We start from the raw sequence: 10000 nt of genomic DNA on the forward strand, positions 1-10000 counted from the left end.
GCAGTGTCGTCAGCAAACAACAGCTGGCTCACCTTCCACTTTTCTCCATTTTCTTTAACCATCTCCAATCCCTGACCCACTACCCTTGCATTTACCTCTCGCACTACCCCATCCATGTATAAGTTGAACAGCCAGGGTGACATAACGCATCCTTGACGAAGTCCCACCTTTACCTCGAACCACTCACTCTCTCCATTTCTAATCCTAACACAATCTCTACTATTCTCATAAAAACTCTTGTCATCTCCTAGAAGCTTTTCTCCTATCCCATATATCTGCATAACCTCCCACAGTGCCTTTCTGTCTACCCTATCGTAAGCCTTTTCCAGATCCATAAAAGCCCAAAAAACATCCTTCCCCTTTCCTATAGCTTTCTCACATATTTGTCTTACCACAAAGATCTGATCTACACAACCTCTACCTGTCCTAAATCCACACTGTTCCTCACCAATTACTCCCTCTGTTCCTCTCCTAATCCTCTCAATCAAGATCCTCCCATAAGCCTTCCCAACTACACTTAACAAGCTAATCCCTCTGAAACTACTACATTCACACTTGTCCCCTTCTCCCTTGTAAAGTGGAACTATACAGGCACTCCTCCAGTCCTCCGGCACTCTACCCTCTTTCCAGCAAACATTAAATAACCTCACCAACCAGTCCACCATCACTGTACCTCCTTTTTTTTAGACATTCTGCATGGCATCCATCCAGACCAGGTGCCTTACCTGCTTTCATCATCTTAACAACTGCCTTCACTTCATCCTTCCTTATTTCTCCTCCATTTTCCTCACTCATCACGGTCATTTTCTTAGCGCTTCCCACTGCAACTATCTTTCCCTCCCTATCCTCCTTCACATTTAGCAACTCCCTAAAATATTCTGCCCATCTTCCCCTTACTGCCTTCTCTTCCATTATCATCTCTCCATCTGCACCTTTTACCTTTTCTTCTCTACTTGATTCGCCTCCTCTTCCTCTCTTAATTTCTTTCCAAAACATCCTTTTAGTACTTTAAAAAATTTCTGTCATACTCTTACCCCACTTCACATCTGCTCTCCTCTTTGCCTCCTTTACCTTTTGCTTTACTTCTCTTTTCTTTTCTTTGTACCTCTCATATGACTCCCTCGTCCTATTTTGTATTCAATCTGTGAAAGCTCGCTTCTTCTCTTCTACAACCTTCTTTGTTTCCTCATCCCACCATTCACTACCCTTCCTTCTATTTCCTCCTGTCCTTCTTGTTCCACACACCATCCTTGCACACTTTGTGACTCCCTCCTTGAACCATCCCCATTCCTCCTCCACACCTACCTCTACTCTATCCTTCACTCCCTCCCACTCCTCCTTCAGCTTCTTCTTGTACTCCTTCTCCTTTTCCTTTTCATTTAAAGAGTTCACTCTAAGCACCTCCCTACCTTTTGTCCCTTTCCTCTTTCTCCATCTATCCTCCACTCTCAACTTACCTTCCACCAAAAAATGATCTGATATTCCCCCACCCTCTCCCCTTACCACATGTATATCCTTAACTCTTCCTATCATAATCCTATTTACCACTACATAATCCATCAACGTTCTATCTACCACCCTTCCATCCACCACCCTCTCCCATGTGTACTTATGCTTGACTTTCTTCCGAAACACTGTATTTGCTATCATCAACTCTCTTTCTAGACACATTTCCACCATCAACTCTCCACTACGATTCTTTCCTGGAACTCCACATTTCCCAACCACTCCATCAATTGGACCATTTCCTACCCTAGCATTAAGGTCTCCCAGTACTATTACGTTGACATTTCTCCCTAAATCCTCTATGCACTCATTTAAATCTATCCAAAAGGCCTCCCTTTCTTCTACACTCTTCTCACTGCCAGGCCCATATGCACTTACAAAGACCCACATCTCCTTTCCCAGTTTCACCTTCATCCACATTATCCTTGAGGAAACCTCCTTCCACTCCACTACACGTTTACCTATCTCTTCACTTACTAGTATAGCCACCCCTTCCCTCCCTCGCCCTCTCTTCACTCCTGATAACCTCCCACTTACACTCCCAAACTTACACTCACCCTTCCCTTTCAACTTAGTTTCACTCAAAGCCAACACATCCATCTTTCTTCTCACAAACATACTACCTATCTCTTCCCTTTTACTCTCATCTGTACCACATCCACGCACATTAAAAGACCCAAACCTTAGGGTGCTGTTCCGAAAACTCCCAGACCCTCTTATGCCTTTACTTTTTCGTTTAGGAATGTCCCCTGTGGGGCTACAAGGAGAAGGATGCCTAGTCCCACTCCCCGTCCCTTTCTTCTCGCCTCTTACGATCCAAGTGGAAATACTTGGTGGCAGTATTCTTTTCCCCCACCACAGGGAATTCCCCCACAGCAGAAAATGAATACTCAGAGAAATGGTACAGGACAGCAGCAAGGGGTTGGGGGACAGCATAACGGAGGGACAGTCGTAGTATAAAAGTGTCATCATTTCTCTATGAAGAGTTTTCCTCTATCATAGACAAAATGATGTGTGGCTCTGGTCCGTAGGGGCGCCCCATATAGACCCTAAAGTATCAACTGCATGCTACTTTGCCACAATAACAAGCAGCCAATACCCCAGACGGACATTATACAATATAATAAATGATTAACAGAAAAATAAATATATAAATAAGCAAACAAATGAATAAATAAATTAATAAACAAATAGATACGTAAGTATATATATTTTCTGTCGTCTGCATTTAATTCTTGGAGTGTGACCTGGCTATTTCATTCAGCTAAAGGAAGCCCTTGTGAACTTGATTTTTAGCCCATTGGCAAGTGGATTTGAATTCACAATGACAGGAAACTTTTTGGTCCATAATTGTTCACATTCTCTGCTTCTATACACTGGTCACCCTTACTCTCCTGAGAAAAGTTGAACTCAGTTTATGGTAACAGCTCCCGCCAATCAACCAATGCTGCCATCAAGTGAGTCTGACTTTTCTCAGACCCGCTGGAGCAGAATGTAATGAAGAAATCAGTTTAGCATATTTAAATTTAATAAAACCACGTAGATCCTTCGAAGAATTTAAGTAAGATATGGTATGTTTTCTTTTATTTATATATTGCGGAGAGGCCAAAAAGTACAAAAATAGTTGGCATTTGACGGTATTGATATTTTTTCCTGTCGCTGTTGCTCTTACTGTTTTTCCTGTTAATGTTCTTGCTGTCGCTGTTGTTGTTAATGTTTTCGTTTTTGTAACCGTCATCGTCGTTGCTGTTATCATTACTGTAATCCTTACTATAGTAACAGTTGTTGTTATTATTGTTGCTACTGCTGTTGACTTCCTCGTCGTCGTCAACTTCTTTGTTACCGACATCTAAGTTCCAAATGAGTAAAATCGTCATGTCGCCTTCCCTATAACCCAAATTCGTCCTTACGCCTCCTTTCCGGAAGGGTCAAACTTCTGCGTTGGCCCAAGTCGTCGTCAACATCACGTCCAGAATTGCCCTTTTCATTGTTTCCTTTCCATTTTCGTCTCTGCCCTCCTTACTCCTTTATCACCTTCATCACTGGAGGAGAGAAACACCAATGCAGACTCACATAAACCCTGAGAGGGTCTGTATAAGAAACTGAACATCGCAACCGGACAAGTCTTCGGCAAAGAACCAAAGATAACAGTCTGTTTCTTACTCTCACACGATACAGAGCATCTGCTGGATCTGACACACATCTAAATTCCAAACAACCTTCCCAGTACTTTAAAGTATTAACAGACTCTAATACGACATTGTACCTTCAACTTAAATTATTTCCTGTGTTACAGTGATAGAGTGTGTTAATATGTAACACTATACCGTGTTTTGATACTGTCGACTACATGTCCTAAAGAGTGCATTGGCAACATCCCAGATTTATTGATACCATCTCAAGTGTTTGTTTTATTCGTCGCTGTATTGCCATTTGCGCCTCAGCCTTGTATTGTCTTTATTTTAGCTTAATCGTGTTGTTAACTGAGTGATGAAATTGAGAAATGGGATTGAGGATTTAATAGTTATGTAGGAGTTTAGTAAGTGCCAGAATATGTTGTTTTCCTAAGGTCTATTTTCTTTCTCGCTGTCTTTCTTTTTTCTTTCTTTCTTCATTAGTCTATTTCTTACTTTTCTTTTTTTCTTTTTTCTTTTTTACCTCTATTTCCATTTCTTTTTCTTTTTTTTCTTCTTTTCCTCATTCCTTCTTGTTTTCTTTCTTCCTTTCTTCTTTAGTGTCTCTTTTTCTTTCTTCTTTAGTTTTTTCTTTCTTTCTTTCTTTCCCTATTTATTTTTCATTGACTGTCATCGCACATTCAACAGCGTGAGTGGCATATCGTTGTTCTGGTTGACATAGAAGTGAAATTTTTGTAAATAAATAACAAACTATAAAAGCCTTTCCAATATCGGATGACTTTGACATTTATTCACTTTTGAGTACAAGAGAAGATTCGATCCTAAAGGGAGATCATAAGGAGACAAATATGCTTTCCAAGACATCTTTCGATATGTTAGGAGATGCTAGGAGAGACAAGCTTGAAGAGACAAAAGCTTGACAGGAGTAGTGTCTGGAAGCCAGGACACATGGAAGACAACAAGAATCTTATGTAGGAAAATATTAGTAATGATTGTAGAAAACAAAGTGAACGCACACTTATTTGGAATAGCAACAAAAACATAAATAAATGAATAGATATATAGATAGATAAATGAGTAATAAATCGACAAATACACAAAAAGAAATAACAAATGAAAGAATAGCAAGTACATAAATATATAAACAAACAAGTAAACAAACGAACAATGAATAAATAAACAATTAAATAGATTAATAATTAAATAAATTAATGTATGCATAATAATACAAATAAATGAATATACAAATGGTTAGATAGATAGATAAGCGGGTAAATGAATAAATAGATAAAAAAGAAATAAACAAATAAACAAATGAATAAGTAAATATGTATATGTATAAAGGTATAAATGAATATATAGATAGATAGATAGATAGATAAATGGATAAATAAAACTCAAATGTCCACAAGTTACCACTTCAGATAAAAAAGAACGAAGACACATAGAATTCAAAGTCAAGTTACGGATGTTACGAGTGGCATTATGCAGCATTGCCGCTACGTCACACCGTTACGGTAAGATAAGGCATCTAAAGACACTATAACACGTTACATCACAAACTCACTATACACAAGTTATGCTAGAAATGGATACACATAAATTTACGAAAAATGTGTAACTTGTGATGCAGTGACGTACGCGTCAGTCGTGATGACGATTGTGCTTTTGAATGTGTTTTATATGCATAATGAATTATTGAACCTTATTATTACATTGTTGAACTCAAATAATTATTTTTATCCATACGTGGTTACGACCAATTTCTAAATGCCAAAAGAGATCACTGTTATTGGCGATGATAACTTTAACAGATATGTAGTAGTGACTTAACCCCATAAACAAGGTGACCCTCTTTAAATACTTTATTCTAGTCAACATCAGACGATTCTATTCAGGCAAGAGAGTCACTCCGGTGAGGAAGGGAAGTCAAAGAACACCACCAGGTGAAAGAAATCGCCTGGCGGCAGCTAAAACAAATACATATGTACACACAAACATATATACATACATACATGCATACATGGATACATACATGCATACATACATACATACATACATGGATACATACATGCATACATACATACATACATACATACATACACACATACATGCACACATACATACGTACATACATACATACATACATACATATATACGTACGTACATACATAAATACATACGTACATACATACATACATACATACATACATATATACATACATACATACGTACATACATGCATACATACATACATACATACGTACGTACATACATACGTACATACATACATACATATATACGTACATACATGCATATATACATACATATATACGTACATACATGCATACATACATATATACATACGTGCGTACGTACGTACGTACATACATACATACGTATATACATACATACATACATACATACATACATACGCACATACATACACACATACATACATACATACACATATACATACATACATACATACATACATACATACATACGTACGTACGTACTTACATACATATGATACATACGTACGTTCATACGTACATAGATACATACATATATATACATACATACATACATACATACATACATATATATATATAAACATACATACATACATACATACATACATACATACATACATACATACATACATGCATATATATACTAAAAGACCTCTTCTCCCTTATAAGGGAGGTGGCCAACCAAGGGATACCCCACACCCTTCACCCATCAATCACCCTTTTGTTTCCCCTGTTAGCTCCTTGTGGATGAAGGGCCACTACTTGGGTCAGAAGCAGTCCAGCAAGGCACAGCACAACTACTCGGGTCATATACTGCAGCGATTGGGTTAAGGTCTCATACACCACAAACAAGTTATATATTTTTCAAATACAATCATCAGTATACCATAATTGTTGGGGATGATTTGCAGAAGTGTAAGAAAAATGGAGTATGGTTGTGCACTGCTGCGGTGTATATTAGTGATTGAGTGATTGAGTTAGGCATAATACTGAGTAGAGAGACGAAGGGGTGTATGGTTGAACGGGACTGAGCATATGATTATGGAACTTATGCTAAGATGGAATACGGTTGTTATTTGCAATTGCTTGTGGTCAGAGTCCTCCCAAAAACCAAAGACATTTTCTATCTGATCATTACTCGAACGTGACCCAAAATATTGTCTATTAAAAATGATAATGATAATATCTCCAAAACAATAAAATAGTTCCAAAGACTATATAATGTTTATCTTAATTTAGCGGATTATTTTCTACGCTAATTTTGATGAACTCTATTTCCTAATTTCGTTGAATTGCGTTTCATTCTTCTCACCCTTCTCGAAATCACTTATATTTGTGTCAACATGCATTCCGTCAAAATATTCAATCGGACATCTGAGATGCCTGTTCTTTGGTAACAAGTCTTTGGTAAGTTCGACCAAACAGATCATAAATAATATTACTTGAGCAGTCTGTGAGCGAGATTTGGGTCTCAGCATTCGGCAACCAGAACGACGCCGGGCGAAAAAGTCATTTCCCCCCGCAAGAAGTTGAGCGAAGCAGACCGTGCGTAGCAAACAGACCAAAGAGAGACCGAACAGACCTCTCCCTTCTTCAGGGCGTTCTATCTCCTTCCGGCTGACAAAGCTGCCGGTGTCCCTCAAAGACCTCCTACTGCTGTACATCTTCAGACTGTTTCTTAACCCACCCTTCCCCACCCCTCACCCACCCATTCCCCTCAAGCCTCCACTTCTTCCAGGGTTCGTTGTCAGTATCGTTGTAAATCTGGGACGGAGCGTCAACGGTTGGGTCTCTCAGTAGCTGGAATTGTTTGTATTTGTAAACAATGTCGTCGATGAACGTGGCAAAGATTAGTTTCGTTGGTCTGTATTTCCTGTAGCCTCACTAAATTACCCTTTTCATCTCCTCTATTTTAATTATATCAATGCATGCATTCCGCTAAGAATTCTAATCCAACGATTTATTTTTTTCTCTAATAACGCTTCGCAAAGTTAGACAACACAAACAGAAATTTAACCAATACACTAGGATACTCGCAAGAAATAGTAAAGCATAGTCGCCCATGTTTAGCTAGAATCTGTAGAGAGAGTTCGAAAGGTGCACGTTGAAGCAAGAAGTTCATCACTGAACATTCTTTGGTCACTCTTCATTTTCTTCATAGTTTCGTTGACCTTGTTACTGTACAAATGAACTCTCTCTCTCTCTCTCTCTCTCTCTCTCTCTCTCTCTCTCTCTCTCTCTCTCTCTCTCTCTCTCTCTCTTTCTTTCATTCTCCCCATCCTTCCTTCCCTCTAACTTTACTCTCATATCTCTCTCTCTCTCTCTCTCTCTCTCTCTCTCTCTCTCTCTCTCTCTCTCTCTCTCTCTCTCTCTCTCTCTCTCTCTCTCTCTCTCTCTCTCTCTCTCTCTCTCTCTCTCTCTCTCTCTCTCTCTCTCTCTCTCTCTCTCTCTCTCTCTCTCTCTCTCTCTCTCTCTCTCTCTCTCTCTCTCTCTCTCTCTCTCTCTCTCTCTCTCTCTCTCTCTCTCTCTCTCTCACCTGTGCCCCCATCACAGCCACTGACGCATGACACCACGATCAGTCAACAGGTCACAAAAAAGAGTAAAATAACAAAACCAAAATCGGCAATGAAGACAAGAGCAAAGGAGAATGAGTACATCCACACCGTTGTAGGCTGTGTTGAGAAAACCAGGAACCCACTCCTACGGGAGACGTGCGCCCTTGGGGGGGTCGAGGAGGAGGTGCCGTGGGACTTCGCCAGAAGGAGAACCTCTCGTGAGTTCGTAAGAAGAGGGGAGAAGCGGTTTCGATCACTCATGCACACGCAAACACACACTCCACCAGGGTCGAACCACCACTGACGCCAGCACAGGCCATCTGACTCTACCCTCTTCCTCCTCCCCTCCTCTTCCCTATCCTCGCCCTCCTCCTCCTCCTCCTCCTCCTCCTCCTCCTCCGCCTCTTACTCCACTACCACTACCACCTTCACCACAATCTCCTCTTCCTCCTCATCTCCTATTTTTCTCCCTCCCTTCTTCCTCCTTCCTCTTCCCCCCTTCCTTCTTCCACCTTCCTCCTCCCACCTTCTTCCTCTTCTCTCCACTATCTTACCTCCTTCCTTCTCCACCCTTCCTCTCTCCTCTTCCTTCTACCTACTTCCTACTTCCTCCTTCTTCCTCTCTCCCTCTTCCTCTTTCCTCCTGCCTTCTTCACGTCAAGCAATTCCCCTTCCTCTTCCTTTCCTCTTTCCTCCCTTCCTTCCTTCCTTTTATTTCTCCATCGCTCCCACTTTTTCCTTCCCCTTCCTTATCTCCTTCTTCTCCCTCTCCTCCTCCTCTTTCTTCGCCGTTCCTTCCTCCTCGCCTACTCCCTGTCTTCCTCACCCTAATTCTTCATACCACCAACTTATTTTTCCTCATCTCACCTTTTTCTAATCTCCCAGATCTCTATTTTCCCTGTCCATTCTCTTCTTTATACCTTCTTTTTCTTTATCATTTCTTAATTGTTATTTCATTCCTTCTTTTCATTTCCTATTTCGTTGTTGCCGTCCTCTTGTTTTCATTATTACTTCCTTTTAGTTTTTTTTTTAGTTTTTCATTTAATTTTCCCTTTTCTTTATGTTCTTTTCTATATACTTTCCCTATACTCTCCTTCATCTATTCTTCTGGATCATTATCTCCATCTTTTCGTTTCCGTCCCCACCCTCAGTCAGTTCCCATTTCTTACCTGTTCACATTTTTATCAATCCCATTTGTTTTTCTTCTTTATCAGTTTCTTCTATTTTTTTTCTGTTTCTTCTATCCACTGTCTCCCCACGACGTATTTCTCCGTTTTCTCCTTGCATCCGTTTTTCTGTTCTTATTTTTCTTCCAACATATTCGTTCTTCTCTGTATCTCCTTTTCTTCTTCATGTTTTTCTTTCTTTTTTTTCGACTTCTTCTCCTCCCTTAGACCCTTCCCTTCTTCCTTTATGTGCATATTTCTTTTTTATTCATGATATCTGTATTTCCATCCCCCTCCTCTTCAGTATTCCCAAGCTTTCTGAAAATCTTGATCTTCGCAGATTCTTTGTCTTCCGAAGACTCTCCCTTCCTCCAGGAACTCGGGCAGTTTCTCTTCTTCGTGTTCTTCGGGCGTTTCCCAGCTTCCTTCGCGGCTTCCTGTACCTCTTCTTGCGTCTAGTCTGCCTCCATTCTTTTGCTTTACCCAACGTTCCTCTTCATCTTCCAAGACCCCAGGATGTCGGGTCTTTCCTGGTGTCTATCTAGTTTTCTTCTATTTTCTGTATTTATTTTTTATTTGTGTTTTTCTCTCTGTTTCTTGAA

At 40.0% G+C, this 10000-nt stretch overlaps 1 protein-coding gene across 2 annotated transcripts in view; it reads right to left on the reverse strand.

The window, feature by feature from the left end:
• LOC143024785 (uncharacterized) overlaps positions 1-8558 on the reverse strand; it is a 170947-nt gene extending 162389 nt beyond the window's left edge. Inside the window, exon 1 of one of the 2 annotated variants that reach the window (XM_076183960.1) lies at positions 8333-8558. The gene's annotated coding sequence lies outside the window, so the exon portion shown is untranslated. The remainder of the gene's footprint in view (positions 1-8332) is intronic. The other variant, XM_076183959.1, reaches the window with a different exon arrangement.
• Between the last annotated feature and the right edge of the window lie 1442 nt (positions 8559-10000).

This window comes from Oratosquilla oratoria, chromosome 4, assembly GCF_046742065.1.
Source record: "Oratosquilla oratoria isolate Oo_2021 chromosome 4, ASM4674206v1, whole genome shotgun sequence".
Lineage (NCBI taxonomy): Eukaryota > Metazoa > Arthropoda > Malacostraca > Stomatopoda > Squillidae > Oratosquilla > Oratosquilla oratoria.